This window comes from Lasioglossum baleicum, chromosome 15 (genome assembly GCF_051020765.1).
Source record: "Lasioglossum baleicum chromosome 15, iyLasBale1, whole genome shotgun sequence".
NCBI lineage: Eukaryota > Metazoa > Arthropoda > Insecta > Hymenoptera > Halictidae > Lasioglossum > Lasioglossum baleicum.
The window spans coordinates 136384-158860 of record NC_134943.1 but is presented as its reverse complement, the minus strand read 5'-3'; positions in this window follow the sequence as shown (position 1 = coordinate 158860).

Genomic DNA, 22477 nt, shown 5'->3' with positions numbered 1-22477 from the left:
TATATCCTCACCTACAGACTAGTTCGGATAATCGAAGTTTTACTGTATCGTAGATTAAACCAGTATAAATCTAAACCGAATTGTATCGTGTTTGAGCTCATTTGAATCGGAAAAGAATGACGATTATGTTGGCAAAAGTCCCATAAAAGAATCCCAGAAAACAACAATGTTCTGCATAACGATATCCTCGTCTACAGACTACTTCGGATAATCGAGGTTCTACAAAATCGTGGACTACTCGAGTAATTCCAACCCGAATTGTATCGAGCTTGGACTCGATTTACCCGGAAAAGAAAGACGACTATGTTGGTAAAAGTACCATAACAGAATCCCTAAAAACAACAAAGTTCTGGATAATGATATCCTCATCTACAGACTAGTTCGGATAATCGAGGTTCTACAAAATTGTGGATTGGACGAGTATAAATCTAAACCTAATTGTATCGTGTTTGTTCTGATTTGAATGGGAAAAGAGTGACGATTATGTTGCTAAAAGTTCAATAAAAGAATGTCTAAACTCAACAAAGTTCTGCATAATTATATCCTCGTCTGCAAACTAGTTCGGATAATCGAGGTTCTACATTATCGTGGATTAAACGAGTATAAATCTAAACCGAATTGTATCGTGTATGAGCTCATTTGAATCGGAAAAGAATGACGATTATGTTGGCAAAAGTCCCATAAAAGAATCCCAGAAAACAACAATGTTCTGCATAACGATATCCTCGTCTACAGACTACTTCGGATAATCGAGGTTCTACAAAATCGTGGATTAGACGAGTATAAATCTAAACCTAATTGTATCGTGTTTGGGCTCATTTCAATCGGAAAAGAGTGAAGATTATGTTGCTAAAAGTTCAATAAAAGAATGTCTAAACTCAACAAAGTTCTGCATAATTATGTCCTCGTCTGCAGACTAGTTCGGATAATCGAGGTTCTACATTATCGTGGATTAAACGAGTATAAATCTAAACCGAATTGTATCGTGTTTGTTCTGATTTGAATGGGAAAAGATTGACGATTATGTTGGTAAAAGTCCCATAAAAGAATCCCTGAAAACAACAATGTTCTGAATAACGATATCCTCGTCTACAGTCTAGTTCCGATAATCGAAGTTCTACAAAATCGTGGACTAATCGAGTATAAATCTAAACCGTGTTGTATCGTGTTTGAGCTCATTTGAATCGGAAAAGAATGACGATTATGTTGGCAAAAGTCCCATAAAAGAATCCCAGAAAACAACAATGTTCTGCATAACGATATCCTCGTCTACAGACTAGTTCGGATAATCAAGGTTGTACAAAATCGTGGACTACTCAAGTAATTCCAAACCGAATTGTATCGAGCTTCGACTCGACTTACCCGGAAAAGAAAGACGACTATGTTGGTAAAAGTACCATAACAGAATCCCTAAAAACAACAAAGTTCTGGATAATGATATCCTCATCTACAGACTAGTTCGGATAATCGACGTTCTACATTATCGTGGATTAAACGAGTATAAATCTAAACCGAATTGTATCGTGTATGAGCTCATTTGAATCGGAAAAGAATGACGATTATGTTGGTAAAAGTCCCATAAAAGAATCCCTCAAAAACAACAATGTTCTGAATAACGATATCCTCGTCTACAGACTAGTTCGGATAATCGAGGTTCTACAAAATTGTGGATTAGACGAGTATAAATCTAAACCTAATTGTATCGTGTTTGGGCTCATTTCAATCGGAAAAGAGTGACGATTATGTTGCTAAAAGTTTAATAAAAGAATGTCTAAACTCAACAAAGTTCTGCATAATTATGTCCTCGTCTGCAGACTAGTTCGGATAATCGAGGTTCTACATTATCGTGGATTAAACGAGTATAAATCTAAACCGAATTGTATCGTGTTTGAGCTCATTTGCATCGGAAAAGAATGACGATTATGTTGGTAAAAGTCCCATAAAAGAATCCCTGAAAACAACAATTTTCTGCATAACGATATCCTCGTCTACAGACTAGTTCGGATAATCGAGGTTCTACAAAATCGTGGATTAGACGAGTATAAATCTAAACCTAATTGTATTGTGTTTGGGCTCATTTCAATCGGAAAAGAATGACGATTATGTTGGTAAGAGTTCCATAAAAGAATCCCTGACAACAACAAAGTTCTGCATAACGATATCCTCGTCTACAGACTAGTTCGAATAATCGAGGTTCTACATTATCGTGGATTAAACGAGTATAAATCTAAACCGAATTGTATCGTGTTGGTTCTCATTTGAATCGGAAAAGAGTGACGATTATGTTGGTAAAAGTTCAATAAAAGAATGTCTAAACTCAACAAAGTTCTGCATAATTATATCCTCACCTACAGACTAGTTCGGATAATCGAAGTTTTACTGTATCGTAGAATAAACCAGTATAAATCTAAACCGAATTGTATCGTGTTTGAGCTCATTTGAATCGGAAAAGAATGACGATTATGTTGGCAAAAGTCCCATAAAAGAATCCCAGAAAACAACAATGTTCTGCATAACGATATCCTCGTCTACAGACTAGTTCGGATAATCAAGGTTGTACAAAATCGTGGACTACTCAAGTAATTCCAAACCGAATTGTATCGAGCTTGGACTCGACTTACCCGGAAAAGAAAGACGACTATGTTGGTAAAAGTACCATAACAGAATCCCTAAAAACAACAAAGTTCTGGATAATGATATCCTCATCTACAGACTAGTTCGGATAATCGACGTTCTACATTATCGTGGATTAAACGAGTATAAATCTAAACCGAATTGTATCGTGTATGAGCTCATTTGAATCGGAAAAGAATGACGATTATGTTGGTAAAAGTCCCATAAAAGAATCCCTCAAAAACAACAATGTTCTGAATAACGATATCCTCATCTACAGACTAGTTCGGATAATCGAGGTTCTACAAAATTGTGGATTAGACGAGTATAAATCTAAACCTAATTGTATCGTGTTTGGGCTCATTTCAATCGGAAAAGAGTGACGATTATGTTGCTAAAAGTTTAATAAAAGAATGTCTAAACTCAACAAAGTTCTGCATAATTATGTCCTCGTCTGCAGACTAGTTCGGATAATCGAGGTTCTACATTATCGTGGATTAAACGAGTATAAATCTAAACCGAATTGTATCGTGTTTGAGCTCATTTGCATCGGAAAAGAATGACGATTATGTTGGTAAAAGTCCCATAAAAGAATCCCTGAAAACAACAATGTTCTGAATAACGATATCCTCATCTACAGACTAGTTCGGATAATCGAGGTTCTACAAAATTGTGGATTAGACGAGTATAAATCTAAACCTAATTGTATCGTGTTTGGGCTCATTTCAATCGGAAAAGAGTGACGATTATGTTCGTAAAAGTTCAATAAAAGAATGTCTAAACTCAACAAAGTTCTGCATAATTATATCCTCACCTACAGACTAGTTCGGATAATCGAGGTTCTACAAAATCGTGGATTAGACGAGTATAAATCTAAACCTAATTGTTTTGTGTTTGAGCTCATTTGAATCGGAAAAGAATGACGATTATGTTGGCAAAAGTCCCATAAAAGAATCCCAGAAAACAACAATGTTCTGCATAACGATATCCTCGTCTACAGACTAGTTCGGATAATCGAGGTTCTACAAAATCGTGGATTAGACGAGTATAAATCTAAACCTAATTGTATCGTGTTTGGGCTCATTTCAATCGGAAAAGAGTGACGATTATGTTCGTAAAAGTTCAATAAAAGAATGTCTAAACTCAACAAAGTTCTGCATAATTATATCCTCACCTACAGACTAGTTCGGATAATCGAGGTTCTACCAAATCGTGGATTAGACGAGTATAAATCTAAACCTAATTGTTTTGTGTTTGAGCTCATTTGAATCGGAAAAGAATGACGATTATGTTGGCAAAAGTCCCATAAAAGAATCCCAGAAAACAACAATGTTCTGCATAACGATATCCTCGTCTACAGACTAGTTCGGATAATCGAGGTTCTACAAAATCGTGGATTAGACGAGTATAAATCTAAACCTAATTGTATTGTGTTTGGGCCTATTTCAATCGGAAAAGAATGACGATTATGTTGGAATGAGTTCCATAAAAGAATCCCTGACAACAACAAAGTTCTGCATAACGATATCCTCATCTACAGACTAGTTCGGATAATCGAGGTTCTACAAAATCGTGGACACATCAAGTAATTCTAAACCGAATTGTATCGAGCTTGGACTCGATTTAACCGGAACAGTGTGACGACTATGTTGGTAAATGTACCATAACAGAATCCCTAAAAACAACAAAGTTCTGGATAATGATATCCTCATCTACAGACTAGTTCGGATAATCGACGTTCTACATTATCGTGGATTAAACGAGTATAAATCTAAACCGAATTGTATCGTGTTTGTTCTCATTTGAATCGGAAAAGAGTGACGATTATGTTGGTAAAAGTACCATAACAGAATCCCTAAAAACAACAAAGTTCTGGATAATGATATCCTCGTCTACAGACTTGTTCGGATAATCGAGGTTCTACAAAATTGTGGACTACTCGAGTAAATCGAAACTGAACTGTATCGAGCTTGGACTCGATTTAACCGGAGAAGTGTGACGACTATGTTTGTAAAAGTACCATAACAGAATCCCTAAAAACAACAAAGTTCTGGATAATGTTATCCTCATCTACAGACTAGTTCGGATAATCGACGTTCTACATTATCGTGGATTAAACGAGTATAAATCTAAACCGACTTGTATCGTGTTTGAGCTCATTTGCATCGGAAAAGAATGACGATTATGTTGGTAAAAGTCCCATAAAAGAATCCCTGAAAACAACAATTTTCTGCATAACGATATCCTCGTCTACAGACTAGTTCGGATAATCGAAGTTTTACTGTATCGTAGATTAAACCAGTATAAATCTAAACCGAATTGTATCGTGTTTGAGCTCATTTGAATCGGAAAAGAATGACGATTATGTTGGCAAAAGTCCCATAAAAGAATCCCAGAAAACAACAATGTTCTGCATAACGATATCCTCGTCTACAGACTACTTCGGATAATCGAGGTTCTACAAAATCGTGGACTACTCGAGTAATTCCAAACCGAATTGTATCGAGCTTGGTCTCGATTTACCCGGAAAAGAAAGACGACTATGTTGGTAAAAGTACCATAACAGAATCCCTAAAAACAACAAAGTTCTGGATAATGATATCCTCATCTACAGACTAGTTCGGATAATCGAGGTTCTACAAAATTGTGGATTGGACGAGTATAAATCTAAACCTAATTGTATCGTGTTTGTTCTGATTTGAATGGGAAAAGAGTGACGATTATGTTGCTAAAAGTTCAATAAAAGAATGTCTAAACTCAACAAAGTTCTGCATAATTATATCCTCGTCTGCAAACTAGTTCGGATAATCGAGGTTCTACATTATCGTGGATTAAACGAGTATAAATCTAAACCGAATTGTATCGTGTATGAGCTCATTTGAATCGGAAAAGAATGACGATTATGTTGGTAAAAGTCCCATAAAAGAATCCCTGAAAACAACAATGTTCTGAATAACGATATCCTCATATACAGACTAGTTCGGATAATCGAGGTTCTACAACATTGTGGATTAGACGAGTATAAATCTAAACCTAATTGTATCGTGTTTGGGCTCACTTCAATCGGTAAAGAGTGACGATTATGTTGGTAAAAGTTCAATAAAAGAATGTCTAAACTCAACAAAGTTCTGCATAATTATATCCTCGTCTGCAAACTAGTTCGGATAATCGAGGTTCTACATTATCGTGGATTAAACGAGTATAAATCTAAACCGAATTGTATCGTGTTTGTTCTCATTTGAATCGGAAAAGAGTGACGATTATGTTGGTAAAAGTACCATAACAGAATACCTAAAAACAACAAAGTTCTGGATAATGATATCCTCGTCTACAGACTTGTTCGGATAATCGAGGTTCTACAAAATCGTGGACTACTCGAGTAATTCGAAACTGAACTGTATCGAGCTTGGACTCGATTTGACCGGAAAAGTGTGACGACTATGTTTGTAAAAGTACCATAACAGAATCCCTAAAAACAACAAAGTTCTGGATAATGTTATCCTCATCTACAGACTAGTTCGGATAATCGAGGTTCTACAACATTGTGGATTAGACGAGTATAAATCTAAACCTAATTGTATCGTGTTTGGGCTCATTTCAATCGGAAAAGAATGACGATTATGTTGGTAAGAGTTCCATAAAAGAATCCCTGACAACAACAAAGTTCTGCATAACGATATCCTCGTCTACAGACTAGTTCGGATAATCGAGGTTCTACAAAATCGTGGACTACTCGAGTAATTCCAAACCGAATTGTATCGAGCTTGGACTCGATTTAACCGGAAAAGTGTGACGACTATGTTGGTAAAAGTACCATAACAGAATCCCTAAAAACAACAAAGTTCTGGATAATGATATCCTCATCTACAGACTAGTTCGGATAATCGAGGTTCTACAAAATTGTGGATTAGACGAGTATAAATCTAAACCTAATTGTATCGTGTTTGGGCTCATTTCAATCGGAAAAGAATGACGATTATGTTGGTAAGAGTGCCATAAAAGAATCCCTGACAACAACAAAGTTCTGCATAACGATATCCTCGTCTACAGACTAGTTCGAATAATCGAGGTTCTACATTATCGTGGATTAAACGAGTATAAATCTAAACCGAATTGTATCGTGTTGGTTCTCATTTGAATCGGAAAAGAGAGACGATTATGTTGGTAAAAGTTCAATAAAAGAATGTCTAAACTCAACAAAGTTCTGCATAATTATATCCTCACCTACAGACTAGTTCGGATAATCGAAGTTTTACTGTATCGTAGATTAAACCAGTATAAATCTAAACCGAATTGTATCGTGTTTGAGCTCATTTGAATCGGAAAAGAATGACGATTATGTTGGCAAAAGTCCCATAAAAGAATCCCAGAAAACAACAATGTTCTGCATAACGATATCCTCGTCTACAGACTACTTCGGATAATCGAGGTTCTACAAAATCGTGGACTACTCGAGTAATTCCAAACCGAATTGTATCGAGCTTGGACTCGATTTACCCGGAAAAGAAAGACGACTATGTTGGTAAAAGTACCATAACAGAATCCCTAAAAACAACAAAGTTCTGGATAATGATATCCTCATCTACAGACTAGTTCGGATAATCGAGGTTCTACAAAATTGTGGATTGGACGAGTATAAATCTAAACCTAATTGTATCGTGTTTGTTCTGATTTGAATGGGAAAAGAGTGACGATTATGTTGCTAAAAGTTCAATAAAAGAATGTCTAAACTCAACAAAGTTCTGCATAATTATATCCTCGTCTGCAAACTAGTTCGGATAATCGAGGTTCTACATTATCGTGGATTAAACGAGTATAAATCTAAACCGAATTGTATCGTGTATGAGCTCATTTGAATCGGAAAAGAATGACGATTATGTTGGTAAAAGTCCCATAAAAGAATCCCTGAAAACAACAATGTTCTGAATAACGATATCCTCATCTACAGACAATTTCGGATAATCGAGGTTCTACAAAATTGTGGATTAGACGAGTATAAATCTAAACCTAATTGTATCGTGTTTGGGCTCATTTCAATCGGAAAAGAGTGAAGATTATGTTGCTAAAAGTTCAATAAAAGAATGTCTAAACTCAACAAAGTTCTGCATAATTATGTCCTCGTCTGCAGACTAGTTCGGATAATCGAGGTTCTACATTATCGTGGATTAAACGAGTATAAATCTAAACCGAATTGTATCGTGTTTGTTCTGATTTGAATGGGAAAAGATTGACGATTATGTTGGTAAAAGTCCCATAAAAGAATCCCTGAAAACAACAATGTTCTGAATAACGATATCCTCGTCTACAGTCTAGTTCCGATAATCGAAGTTCTACAAAATCGTGGACTAATCGAGTATAAATCTAAACCGTGTTGTATCGTGTTTGAGCTCATTTGAATCGGAAAAGAATGACGATTATGTTGCTAAAAGTTTAATAAAAGAATGTCTAAACTCAACAAAGTTCTGCATAACGATATCCTCGTCTACAGACTAGTTCGGATAATCGAGGTTCTACAAAATCGTGGATTAGACGAGTATAAATCTAAACCTAATTGTATTGTGTTTGGGCTCATTTCAATCGGAAAAGAATGACGATTATGTTGGAATGAGTTCCATAAAAGAATCCCTGACAACAACAAAGTTCTGCATAACGATATCCTCATCTACAGACTAGTTCGGATAATCGAGGTTCTACAAAATCGTGGACACATCAAGTAATTCTAAACCGAATTGTATCGAGCTTGGACTCGATTTAACCGGAACAGTGTGACGACTATGTTGGTAAATGTACCATAACAGAATCCCTAAAAACAACAAAGTTCTGGATAATGATATCCTCATCTACAGACTAGTTCGGATAATCGACGTTCTACATTATCGTGGATTAAACGAGTATAAATCTAAACCGAATTGTATCGTGTTTGTTCTCATTTGAATCGGAAAAGAGTGACGATTATGTTGGTAAAAGTACCATAACAGAATCCCTAAAAACAACAAAGTTCTGGATAATGATATCCTCGTCTACAGACTTGTTCGGATAATCGAGGTTCTACAAAATTGTGGACTACTCGAGTAAATCGAAACTGAACTGTATCGAGCTTGGACTCGATTTAACCGGAAAAGTGTGACGACTATGTTTGTAAAAGTACCATAACAGAATCCCTAAAAACAACAAAGTTCTGGATAATGTTATCCTCATCTACAGACTAGTTCGGATAATCGACGTTCTACATTATCGTGGATTAAACGAGTATAAATCTAAACCGACTTGTATCGTGTTTGAGCTCATTTGCATCGGAAAAGAATGACGATTATGTTGGTAAAAGTCCCATAAAAGAATCCCTGAAAACAACAATTTTCTGCATAACGATATCCTCGTCTACAGACTAGTTCGGATAATCGAGGTTCTACAAAATCGTGGACTACTCGAGTAATTCCAAACCGAATTGTATCGAGCTTGGACTCGATTTAACCGGAGAAGTGTGACGACTATGTTGGTAAATGTACCATAACAGAATCCCTAAAAACAACAAAGTTCTGGATAATGATATCCTCATCTACAGACTAGTTCGGATAATCGAGGTTCTACAAAATCGTGGACTACTCGAGTAATTCCAAACCGAATTGTATCGAGCTTGGACTCGATTTACCAGGAAAAGAAAGACGACTATGTTGGTAAAAGTACCATAACAGAATCCCTAAAAACAACAATGTTCTGCATAACGATATCCTCGTCTACAGACTAGTTAGGATAATCGAGGTTCAACAAAATCGTGGATTAGACGAGTATAAATCTAAACCTAATTGTATCGTGTTTGGGCTCATTTCTATCGGAAAAGAATGACGATTATGTTGGTAAGAGTGCCATAAAAGAATCCCTGACAACAACAAAGTTCTGCATAACGATATCCTCGTCTACAGACTAGTTCGAATAATCGAGGTTCTACATTATCGTGGATTAAACGAGTATAAATCTAAACCGAATTGTATCGTGTTGGTTCTCATTTGAATCGGAAAAGAGTGACGATTATGTTGGTAAAAGTTCAATAAAAGAATGTCTAAACTCAACAAAGTTCTGCATAATTATATCCCCGTCTGCAAACTAGTTCGGATAATCGAGGTTCTACATTATCGTGGATTAAACGAGTATAAATCTAAACCGAATTGTATCGTGTATGAGCTCATTTGAATCGGAAAAGAATGACGATTATGTTGGTAAAAGTCCCATAAAAGAATCCCTGAAAACAACAATGTTCTGAATAACGATATCCTCATCTACAGACTAGTTCGGATAATCGAGGTTCTACAAAATTGTGGATTAGACGAGTATAAATCTAAACCTAATTGTATCGTGTTTGGGCTCATTTCAATCGGAAAAGAGTGACGATTATGTTCGTAAAAGTTCAATAAAAGAATGTCTAAACTCAACAAAGTTCTGCATAATTATATCCTCACCTACAGACTAGTTCGGATAATCGAGGTTCTACAAAATCGTGGATTAGACGAGTATAAATCTAAACCTAATTGTTTTGTGTTTGAGCTCATTTGAATCGGAAAAGAATGACGATTATGTTGGCAAAAGTCCCATAAAAGAATCCCAGAAAACAACAATGTTCTGCATAACGATATCCTCGTCTACAGACTAGTTCGGATAATCGAGGTTCTACAAAATCGTGGATTAGACGAGTATAAATCTAAACCTAATTGTATCGTGTTTGGGCTCATTTCAATCGGAAAAGAGTGACGATTATGTTCGTAAAAGTTCAATAAAAGAATGTCTAAACTCAACAAAGTTCTGCATAATTATATCCTCGTCTACAGACTAGTTCGGATAATCGAGGTTCTACAAAATCGTGGATTAGACGAGTATAAATCTAAACCTAATTGTATTGTGTTTGGGCTCATTTCAATCGGAAAAGAATGACGATTATGTTGGAATGAGTTCCATAAAAGAATCCCTGACAACAACAAAGTTCTGCATAACGATATCCTCATCTACAGACTAGTTCGGATAATCGAGGTTCTACAAAATCGTGGACACATCAAGTAATTCTAAACCGAATTGTATCGAGCTTGGACTCGATTTAACCGGAACAGTGTGACGACTATGTTGGTAAATGTACCATAACAGAATCCCTAAAAACAACAAAGTTCTGGATAATGATATCCTCATCTACAGACTAGTTCGGATAATCGACGTTCTACATTATCGTGGATTAAACGAGTATAAATCTAAACCGAATTGTATCGTGTTTGTTCTCATTTGAATCGGAAAAGAGTGACGATTATGTTCGTAAAAGTTCAATAAAAGAATGTCTAAACTCAACAAAGTTCTGCATAATTATATCCTCACCTACAGACTAGTTCGGATAATCGAGGTTCTACCAAATCGTGGATTAGACGAGTATAAATCTAAACCTAATTGTTTTGTGTTTGAGCTCATTTGAATCGGAAAAGAATGACGATTATGTTGGCACAAGTCCCATAAAAGAATCCCAGAAAACAACAATGTTCTGCATAACGATATCCTCGTCTACAGACTAGTTCGGATAATCGAGGTTCTACAAAATCGTGGATTAGACGAGTATAAATCTAAACCTAATTGTATTGTGTTTGGGCTCATTTCAATCGGAAAAGAATGACGATTATGTTGGAATGAGTTCCATAAAAGAATCCCTGACAACAACAAAGTTCTGCATAACGATATCCTCATCTACAGACTAGTTCGGATAATCGAGGTTCAACAAAATCGTGGATTAGACGAGTATAAATCTAAACCTAATTGTATCGTGTTTGGGCTCATTTCAATCGGAAAAGAGTGACGATTATGTTCGTAAAAGTTCAATAAAAGAATGTCTAAACTCAACAAAGTTCTGCATAATTATATCCTCGTCTACAGACTAGTTCGGATAATCGAGGTTCTACAAAATCGTGGATTAGACGAGTATAAATCTAAACCTAATTGTATTGTGTTTGGGCTCATTTCAATCGGAAAAGAATGACGATTATGTTGGAATGAGTTCCATAAAAGAATCCCTGACAACAACAAAGTTCTGCATAACGATATCCTCATCTACAGACTAGTTCGGATAATCGAGGTTCAACAAAATCGTGGATTAGACGAGTATAAATCTAAACCTAATTGTATCCTGTTTGGGCTCATTTCAATCGGAAAAGAGTGACGATTATGTTCGTAAAAGTTCAATAAAAGAATGTCTAAACTCAACAAAGTTCTGCATAATTATATCCTCGTCTACAGACTAGTTCGGATAATCGAGGTTCTACAAAATCGTGGACACATCAAGTAATTCTAAACCGAATTGTATCGAGCTTGGACTCGATTTAACCGGAACAGTGTGACGACTATGTTGGTAAATGTACCATAACAGAATCCCTAAAAACAACAAAGTTCTGGATAATGATATCCTCATCTACAGACTAGTTCGGATAATCGACGTTCTACATTATAGTGGATTAAACGAGTATAAATCTAAACCGAATTGTATCGTGTTTGTTCTCATTTGAATCGGAAAAGAGTGACGATTATGTTGGTAAAAGTACCATAACAGAATCCCTAAAAACAACAAAGTTCTGGATAATGATATCCTCGTCTACAGACTTGTTCGGATAATCGAGGTTCTACAAAATTGTGGACTACTCGAGTAAATCGAAACTGAACTGTATCGAGCTTGGACTCGATTTAACCGGAAAAGTGTGACGACTATGTTTGTAAAAGTACCATAACAGAATCCCTAAAAACAACAAAGTTCTGGATAATGTTATCCTCATCTACAGACTAGTTCGGATAATCGACGTTCTACATTATCGTGGATTAAACGAGTATAAATCTAAACCGACTTGTATCGTGTTTGAGCTCATTTGCATCGGAAAAGAATGACGATTATGTTGGTAAAAGTCCCATAAAAGAATCCCTGAAAACAACAATTTTCTGCATAACGATATCCTCGTCTACAGACTAGTTCGGATAATCGAGGTTCTACAAAATCGTGGACTACTCGAGTAATTCCAAACCGAATTGTATCGAGCTTGGACTCGATTTAACCGGAGAAGTGTGACGACTATGTTGGTAAATGTACCATAACAGAATCCCTAAAAACAACAAAGTTCTGGATAATGATATCCTCATCTACAGACTAGTTCGGATAATCGAGGTTCTACAAAATCGTGGACTACTCGAGTAATTCCAAACCGAATTGTATCGAGCTTGGACTCGATTTACCAGGAAAAGAAAGACGACTATGTTGGTAAAAGTACCATAACAGAATCCCTAAAAACAACAATGTTCTGCATAACGATATCCTCGTCTACAGACTAGTTAGGATAATCGAGGTTCAACAAAATCGTGGATTAGACGAGTATAAATCTAAACCTAATTGTATCGTGTTTGGGCTCATTTCTATCGGAAAAGAATGACGATTATGTTGGTAAGAGTGCCATAAAAGAATCCCTGACAACAACAAAGTTCTGCATAACGATATCCTCGTCTACAGACTAGTTCGAATAATCGAGGTTCTACATTATCGTGGATTAAACGAGTATAAATCTAAACCGAATTGTATCGTGTTGGTTCTCATTTGAATCGGAAAAGAGTGACGATTATGTTGGTAAAAGTTCAATAAAAGAATGTCTAAACTCAACAAAGTTCTGCATAATTATATCCTCACCTACAGACTAGTTCGGATAATCGAAGTTTTACTGTATCGTAGATTAAACCAGTATAAATCTAAACCGAATTGTATCGTGTTTGAGCTCATTTGAATCGGAAAAGAATGACGATTATGTTGGCAAAAGTCCCATAAAAGAATCCCAGAAAACAACAATGTTCTGCATAACGATATCCTCGTCTACAGACTAGTTCGGATAATCGAGGTTCTACAAAATCGTGGACTACTCGAGTAATTCCAAACCGAATTGTATCGAGCTTGGACTCGGTTTAACCGGAAAAGTGTGACGACTATGTTGGTAAAAGTACCATAACAGAATCCCTAAAAACAACAAAGTTCTGGATAATGATATCCTCATCTACAGACTAGTTCGGATAATCGACGTTCTACAAAATTGTGGATTGGACGAGTATAAATCTAAACCTAATTGTATCGTGTTTGTTCTGATTTGAATGGGAAAAGAGTGACGATTATGTTGCTAAAAGTTCAATAAAAGAATGTCTAAACTCAACAAAGTTCTGCATAATTATGTCCTCGTCTGCAGACTAGTTCGGATAATCGAGGTTCTACATTATCGTGGATTAAACGAGTATAAATCTAAACCGAATTGTATCGTGTTTGAGCTCATTTGAATCGGAAAAGAATGACGATTATGTTGGCAAAAGTCCCATAAAAGAATCCCAGAAAACAACAATGTTCTGCATAACGATATCCTCGTCTACAGACTAGTTCGGATAATCGAGGTTCTACAAAATCGTGGACTACTCGAGTAATTCCAAACCGAATTGTATCGAGCTTGGACTCGGTTTAACCGGAAAAGTGTGACGACTATGTTGGTAAAAGTACCATAACAGAATCCCTAAAAACAACAAAGTTCTGGATAATGATATCCTCATCTACAGACTAGTTCGGATAATCGAGGTTCTACAAAATTGTGGATTGGACGAGTATAAATCTAAACCTAATTGTATCGTGTTTGTTCTGATTTGAATGGGAAAAGAGTGACGATTATGTTGCTAAAAGTTCAATAAAAGAATGTCTAAACTCAACAAAGTTCTGCATAATTATATCCTCGTCTGCAAACTAGTTCGGATAATCGAGGTTCTACATTATCGTGGATTAAACGAGTATAAATCTAAACCGTGTTGTATCGTGTTTGAGCTCATTTGAATCGGAAAAGAATGACGATTATGTTGGTAAAAGTCCCATAAAAGAATCCCTCAAAAACAACAATGTTCTGAATAACGATATCCTCGTCTACAGACTAGTTCGGATAATCGAGGTTCTACAAAATTGTGGATTAGACGAGTATAAATCTAAACCTAATTGTATCGTGTTTGGGCTCATTTCAATCGGAAAAGAGTGACGATTATGTTGCTAAAAGTTTAATAAAAGAATGTCTAAACTCAACAAAGTTCTGCATAATTATGTCCTCGTCTGCAGACTAGTTCGGATAATCGAGGTTCTACATTATCGTGGATTAAACGAGTATAAATCTAAACCGAATTGTATCGTGTTTGAGCTCATTTGCATCGGAAAAGAATGACGATTATGTTGGTAAAAGTCCCATAAAAGAATCCCTGAAAACAACAATTTTCTGCATAACGATATCCTCGTCTACAGACTAGTTCGGATAATCGAGGTTCTACAAAATCGTGGATTAGACGAGTATAAATCTAAACCTAATTGTATTGTGTTTGGGCTCATTTCAATCGGAAAAGAATGACGATTATGTTGGTAAGAGTTCCATAAAAGAATCCCTGACAACAACAAAGTTCTGCATAACGATATCCTCGTCTACAGACTAGTTCGGATAATCGAGGTTCTACAAAATCGTGGACTACTCGAGTAATTCCAAACCGAATTGTATCGAGCTTGGACTCGATTTAACCGGAAAAGTGTGACGACTATGTTGGTAAAAGTACCATAACAGAATCCCTAAAAACAACAAAGTTCTGGATAATGATATCCTCATCTACAGACTAGTTCGGATAATCGACGTTCTACATTATCGTGGATTAAACGAGTATAAATCTAAACCGAATTGTATCGTGTTTGTTCTCATTTGAATCGGAAAAGAGTGACGATTATGTTGGTAAAAGTACCATAACAGAATCCCTAAAAACAACAAAGTTCTGGATAATGATATCCTCGTCTACAGACTTGTTCGGATAATCGAGGTTCTACAAAATTGTGGACTACTCGAGTAAATCGAAACTGAACTGTATCGAGCTTGGACTCGATTTAACCGGAAAAGTGTGACGACTATGTTTGTAAAAGTACCATAACAGAATCCCTATAAACAACAAAGTTCTGGATAATGTTATCCTCATCTACAGACTAGTTCGGATAATCGACGTTCTACATTATCGTGGATTAAACGAGTATAAATCTAAACCGACTTGTATCGTGTTTGAGCTCATTTGCATCGGAAAAGAATGACGATTATGTTGGTAAAAGTCCCATAAAAGAATCCCTGAAAACAACAATTTTCTGCATAACGATATCCTCGTCTACAGACTAGTTCGGATAATCGAGGTTCTACAAAATCGTGGACTACTCGAGTAATTCCAAACCGAATTGTATCGAGCTTGGACTCGATTTAACCGGAGAAGTGTGACGACTATGTTGGTAAATGTACCATAACAGAATCCCTAAAAACAACAAAGTTCTGGATAATGATATCCTCATCTACAGACTAGTTCGGATAATCGAGGTTCTACAAAATCGTGGACTACTCGAGTAATTCCAAACCGAATTGTATCGAGCTTGGACTCGATTTACCAGGAAAAGAAAGACGACTATGTTGGTAAAAGTACCATAACAGAATCCCTAAAAACAACAATGTTCTGCATAACGATATCCTCGTCTACAGACTAGTTAGGATAATCGAGGTTCAACAAAATCGTGGATTAGACGAGTATAAATCTAAACCTAATTGTATCGTGTTTGGGCTCATTTCTATCGGAAAAGAATGACGATTATGTTGGTAAGAGTGCCATAAAAGAATCCCTGACAACAACAAAGTTCTGCATAACGATATCCTCGTCTACAGACTAGTTCGAATAATCGAGGTTCTACATTATCGTGGATTAAACGAGTATAAATCTAAACCGAATTGTATCGTGTTGGTTCTCATTTGAATCGGAAAAGAGTGACGATTATGTTGGTAAAAGTTCAATAAAAGAATGTCTAAACTCAACAAAGTTCTGCATAATTATATCCTCACCTACAGACTAGTTCGGATAATCGAAGTTTTACTGTATCGTAGATTAAACCAGTATAAATCTAAACCGAATTGTATCGTGTTTGAGCTCATTTGAATCGGAAAAGAATGACGATTATGTTGGCAAAAGTCCCATAAAAGAATCCCAGAAAACAACAATGTTCTGCATAACGATATCCTCGTCTACAGACTAGTTCGGATAATCGAGGTTCTACAAAATCGTGGACTACTCGAGTAATTCCAAACCGAATTGTATCGAGCTTGGACTCGGTTTAACCGGAAAAGTGTGACGACTATGTTGGTAAAAGTACCATAACAGAATCCCTAAAAACAACAAAGTTCTGGATAATGATATCCTCATCTACAGACTAGTTCGGATAATCGAGGTTCTACAAAATTGTGGATTGGACGAGTATAAATCTAAACCTAATTGTATCGTGTTTGTTCTGATTTGAATGGGAAAAGAGTGACGATTATGTTGCTAAAAGTTCAATAAAAGAATGTCTAAACTCAACAAAGTTCTGCATAATTATATCCTCGTCTGCAAACTAGTTCGGATAATCGAGGTTCTACATTATCGTGGATTAAACGAGTATAAATCTAAACCGAATTGTATCGTGTATGAGCTCATTTGAATCGGAAAAGAATGACGATTATGTTGGTAAAAGTCCCATAAAAGAATCCCTGAAAACAACAATGTTCTGAATAACGATATCCTCATCTACAGACTAGTTCGGATAATCGAGGTTCTACAAAATTGTGGATTAGACGAGTATAAATCTAAACCTAATTGTATCGTGTTTGGGCTCATTTCAATCGGAAAAGAGTGACGATTATGTTGCTAAAAGTTCAATAAAAGAATGTCTAAACTCAACAAAGTTCTGCATAATTATGTCCTCGTCTGCAGACTAGTTCGGATAATCGAGGTTCTACATTATCGTGGATTAAACGAGTATAAATCTAAACCGAATTGTATCGTGTTTGTTCTGATTTGAATGGGAAAAGATTGACGATTATGTTGGTAAAAGTCCCATAAAAGAATCCCTGAAAACAACAATGTTCTGAATAACGATATCCTCGTCTACAGTCTAGTTCCGATAATCGAAGTTCTACAAAATCGTGGACTAATCGAGTATAAATCTAAACCGTGTTGTATCGTGTTTGAGCTCATTTGAATCGGAAAAGAATGACGATTATGTTGGCAAAAGTCCCATAAAAGAATCCCAGAAAACAACAATGTTCTGCATAACGATATCCTCGTCTACAGACTAGTTCGGATAATCAAGGTTGTACAAAATCGTGGACTACTCAAGTAATTCCAAACCGAATTGTATCGAGCTTGGACTCGACTTACCCGGAAAAGAAAGACGACTATGTTGGTAAAAGTACCATAACAGAATCCCTAAAAACAACAAAGTTCTGGATAATGATATCCTCATCTACAGACTAGTTCGGATAATCGACGTTCTACATTATCGTGGATTAAACGAGTATAAATCTAAACCGAATTGTATCGTGTATGAGCTCATTTGAATCGGAAAAGAATGACGATTATGTTGGTAAAAGTCCCATAAAAGAATCCCTCAAAAACAACAATGTTCTGAATAACGATATCCTCGTCTACAGACTAGTTCGGATAATCGAGGTTCTACAAAATTGTGGATTAGACGAGTATAAATCTAAACCTAATTGTATCGTGTTTGGGCTCATTTCAATCGGAAAAGAGTGACGATTATGTTGCTAAAAGTTTAATAAAAGAATGTCTAAACTCAACAAAGTTCTGCATAATTATGTCCTCGTCTGCAGACTAGTTCGGATAATCGAGGTTCTACATTATCGTGGATTAAACGAGTATAAATCTAAACCGAATTGTATCGTGTTTGAGCTCATTTGCATCGGAAAAGAATGACGATTATGTTGGTAAAAGTCCCATAAAAGAATCCCTGAAAACAACAATTTTCTGCATAACGATATCCTCGTCTACAGACTAGTTCGGATAATCGAGGTTCTACAAAATCGTGGATTAGACGAGTATAAATCTATACCTAATTGTATTGTGTTTGGGCTCATTTCAATCGGAAAAGAATGACGATTATGTTGGTAAGAGTTCCATAAAAGAATCCCTGACAACAACAAAGTTCTGCATAACGATATCCTCGTCTACAGACTAGTTCGGATAATCGAGGTTCTACAAAATCGTGGACTACTCGAGTAATTCCAAACCGAATTGTATCGAGCTTGGACTCGATTTAACCGGAAAAGTGTGACGACTATGTTGGTAAAAGTACCATAACAGAATCCCTAAAAACAACAAAGTTCTGGATAATGATATCCTCATCTACAGACTAGTTCGGATAATCGACGTTCTACATTATCGTGGATTAAACGAGTATAAATCTAAACCGAATTGTATCGTGTTTGTTCTCATTTGAATCGGAAAAGAGTGACGATTATGTTGGTAAAAGTACCATAACAGAATCCCTAAAAACAACAAAGTTCTGGATAATGATATCCTCGTCTACAGACTTGTTCGGATAATCGAGGTTCTACAAAATCGTGGACTACTCGAGTAATTCGAAACTGAACTGTATCGAGCTTGGACTCGATTTGACCGGAAAAGTGTGACGACTATGTTTGTAAAAGTACCATAACAGAATCCCTAAAAACAACAAAGTTCTGGATAATGTTATCCTCATCTACAGACTAGTTCGGATAATCGACGGTCTACATTATCGTGGATTAAACGAGTATAAATCTAAACCGACTTGTATCGTGTTTGAGCTCATTTGCATCGGAAAAGAATGACGATTATGTTGGTAAAAGTCCCATAAAAGAATCCCTGAAAACAACAATTTTCTGCATAACGTTATCCTCGTCTACAGACTAGTTCGGATAATCGAGGTTCTACAAAATCGTGGACTACTCGAGTAATTCCAAACCGAATTGTATCGAGCTTGGACTCGATTTAACCGGAAAAGTGTGACGACTATATTGGTAAAAGTACCATAACAGAATTCCTAAAAACAACAAAGTTCTGGATAATGATATCCTCATCTACAGACTAGTTCGGATAATCGAGGTTCTACAAAATTGTGGATTAGACGAGTATAAATCTAAACCTAATTGTATCGTGTTTAAGCTCATTTGAATCGGAAAAGAATGACGATTATGTTGGTAAATGTCCCATAAAAGAATCACTGAAAACAACAATGTTCTGCATAACGATTTCCTCGTCTACAGACTAGTTCGGATAATCGAGGTTCTACAAAATCGTGGACTACTCGAGTAATTCCAAACCGAATTGTATCGAGCTTGGACTCGATTTAACCGGAAAAGTGTGACGACTATGTTGGTACATGTACCATAACAGAATCCCTAAAAACAACATAGTTCTGGATAATGATATCCTCATCTACAGACTAGTTCGGATAATCGAGGTTCTACAAAATCGTGGACTACTCGAGTAATTCCAAACCGAATTGTATCGAGCTTGGACTCGATGTACCAGGAAAAGAAAGACGACTATGTTGGTAAAAGTACCATAACAGAATCCCTAAAAACAACAATGTTCTGCATAACGATATCCTCGTCTACAGACTAGTTCGGATAATCGAGGTTCTACAAAATCGTGGATTAGACGAGTATAAATCTAAACCTAATTGTATTGTGTTTGGGCTCATTTCAATCGGAAAAGAATGACGATTATGTTGGTAAGAGTTCCATAAAAGAATCCCTGACAACAACAAAGTTCTGCATAACGATATCCTCGTCTACAGACTAGTTCGGATAATCGAGGTTCTACAAAATCGTGGACTACTCGAGTAATTCCAAACCGAATTGAATCGAGCTTGGACTCGATTTAACCGGAAAAGTGTGACGACTATGTTGGTAAAAGTACCATAACAGAATCCCTAAAACAAAAAAGTTCTGGATAATGATATCCTCATCTACAGACTAGTTCGGATAATCGAGGTTCTACAAAATTGTGGATTAGACGAGTATAAATCTAAACCTAATTGTATCGTGTTTGGGCTCATTTCAATCGGAAAAGAATGACGATTATGTTGGTAAGAGTGCCATAAAAGAATCCCTGACAACAACAAAGTTCTGCATAACGATATCCTCGTCTACAGACTAGTTCGAATAATCGAGGTTCTACATTATCGTGGATTAAACGAGTATAAATCTAAACCGAATTGTATCGTGTTGGTTCTCATTTGAATCGGAAAAGAGAGACGATTATGTTGGTAAAAGTTCAATAAAAGAATGTCTAAACTCAACAAAGTTCTGCATAATTATATCCTCACCTACAGACTAGTTCGGATAATCGAAGTTTTACTGTATCGTAGATTAAACCAGTATAAATCTAAACCGAATTGTATCGTGTTTGAGCTCATTTGAATCGGAAAAGAATGACGATTATGTTGGCAAAAGTCCCATAAAAGAATCCCAGAAAACAACAATGTTCTGCATAACGATATCCTCGTCTACAGACTACTTCGGATAATCGAGGTTCTACAAAATCGTGGACTACTCGAGTAATTCCAAACCGAATTGTATCGAGCTTGGACTCGATTTACCCGGAAAAGAAAGACGACTATGTTGGTAAAAGTACCATAACAGAATCCCTAAAAACAACAAAGTTCTGGATAATGATATCCTCATCTACAGACTAGTTCGGATAATCGAGGTTCTACAAAATTGTGGATTGGACGAGTATAAATCTAAACCTAATTGTATCGTGTTTGTTCTGATTTGAATGGGAAAAGAGTGACGATTATGTTGCTAAAAGTTCAATAAAAGAATGTCTAAACTCAACAAAGTTCTGCATAATTATATCCTCGTCTGCAAACTAGTTCGGATAACCGAGGTTCTACATTATCGTGGATTAAACGAGTATAAATCTAAACCGAATTGTATCGTGTATGAGCTCATTTGAATCGGAAAAGAATGACGATTATGTTGGTAAAAGTCCCATAAAAGAATCCCTGAAAACAACAATGTTCTGAATAACGATATCCTCATCTACAGACTAGTTCGGATAATCGAGGTTCTACAAAATTGTGGATTAGACGAGTATAAATCTAAACCTAATTGTATCGTGTTTGGGCTCATTTCAATCGGAAAAGAGTGACGATTATGTTGCTAAAAGTTCAATAAAAGAATGTCTAAACTCAACAAAGTTCTGCATAATTATGTCCTCGTCTGCAGACTAGTTCGGATAATCGAGGTTCTACATTATCGTGGATTAAACGAGTATAAATCTAAACCGAATTGTATCGTGTATGAGCTCATTTGAATCGGAAAAGAATGACGATTATGTTGGTAAAAGTCCCATAAAAGAATCCCTCAAAAACAACAATGTTCTGAATAACGATATCCTCGTCTACAGACTAGTTCGGATAATCGAGGTTCTACAAAATTGTGGATTAGACGAGTATAAATCTAAACCTAATTGTATCGTGTTTGGGCTCATTTCAATCGGAAAAGAGTGACGATTATGTTGCTAAAAGTTTAATAAAAGAATGTCTAAACTCAACAAAGTTCTGCATAATTATGTCCTCGTCTGCAGACTAGTTCGGATAATCGAGGTTCTACATTATCGTGGATTAAACGAGTATAAATCTAAACCGAATTGTATCGTGTTTGAGCTCATTTGCATCGGAAAAGAATGACGATTATGTTGGTAAAAGTCCCATAAAAGAATCCCTGAAAACAACAATTTTCTGCATAACGATATCCTCGTCTACAGACTAGTTCGGATAATCGAGGTTCTACAAAATCGTGGATTAGACGAGTATAAATCTAAACCTAATTGTATTGTGTTTGGGCTCATTTCAATCGGAAAAGAATGACGATTATGTTGGTAAGAGTTCCATAAAAGAATCCCTGACAACAACAAAGTTCTGCATAACGATATCCTCGTCTACAGACTAGTTCGGATAATCGAGGTT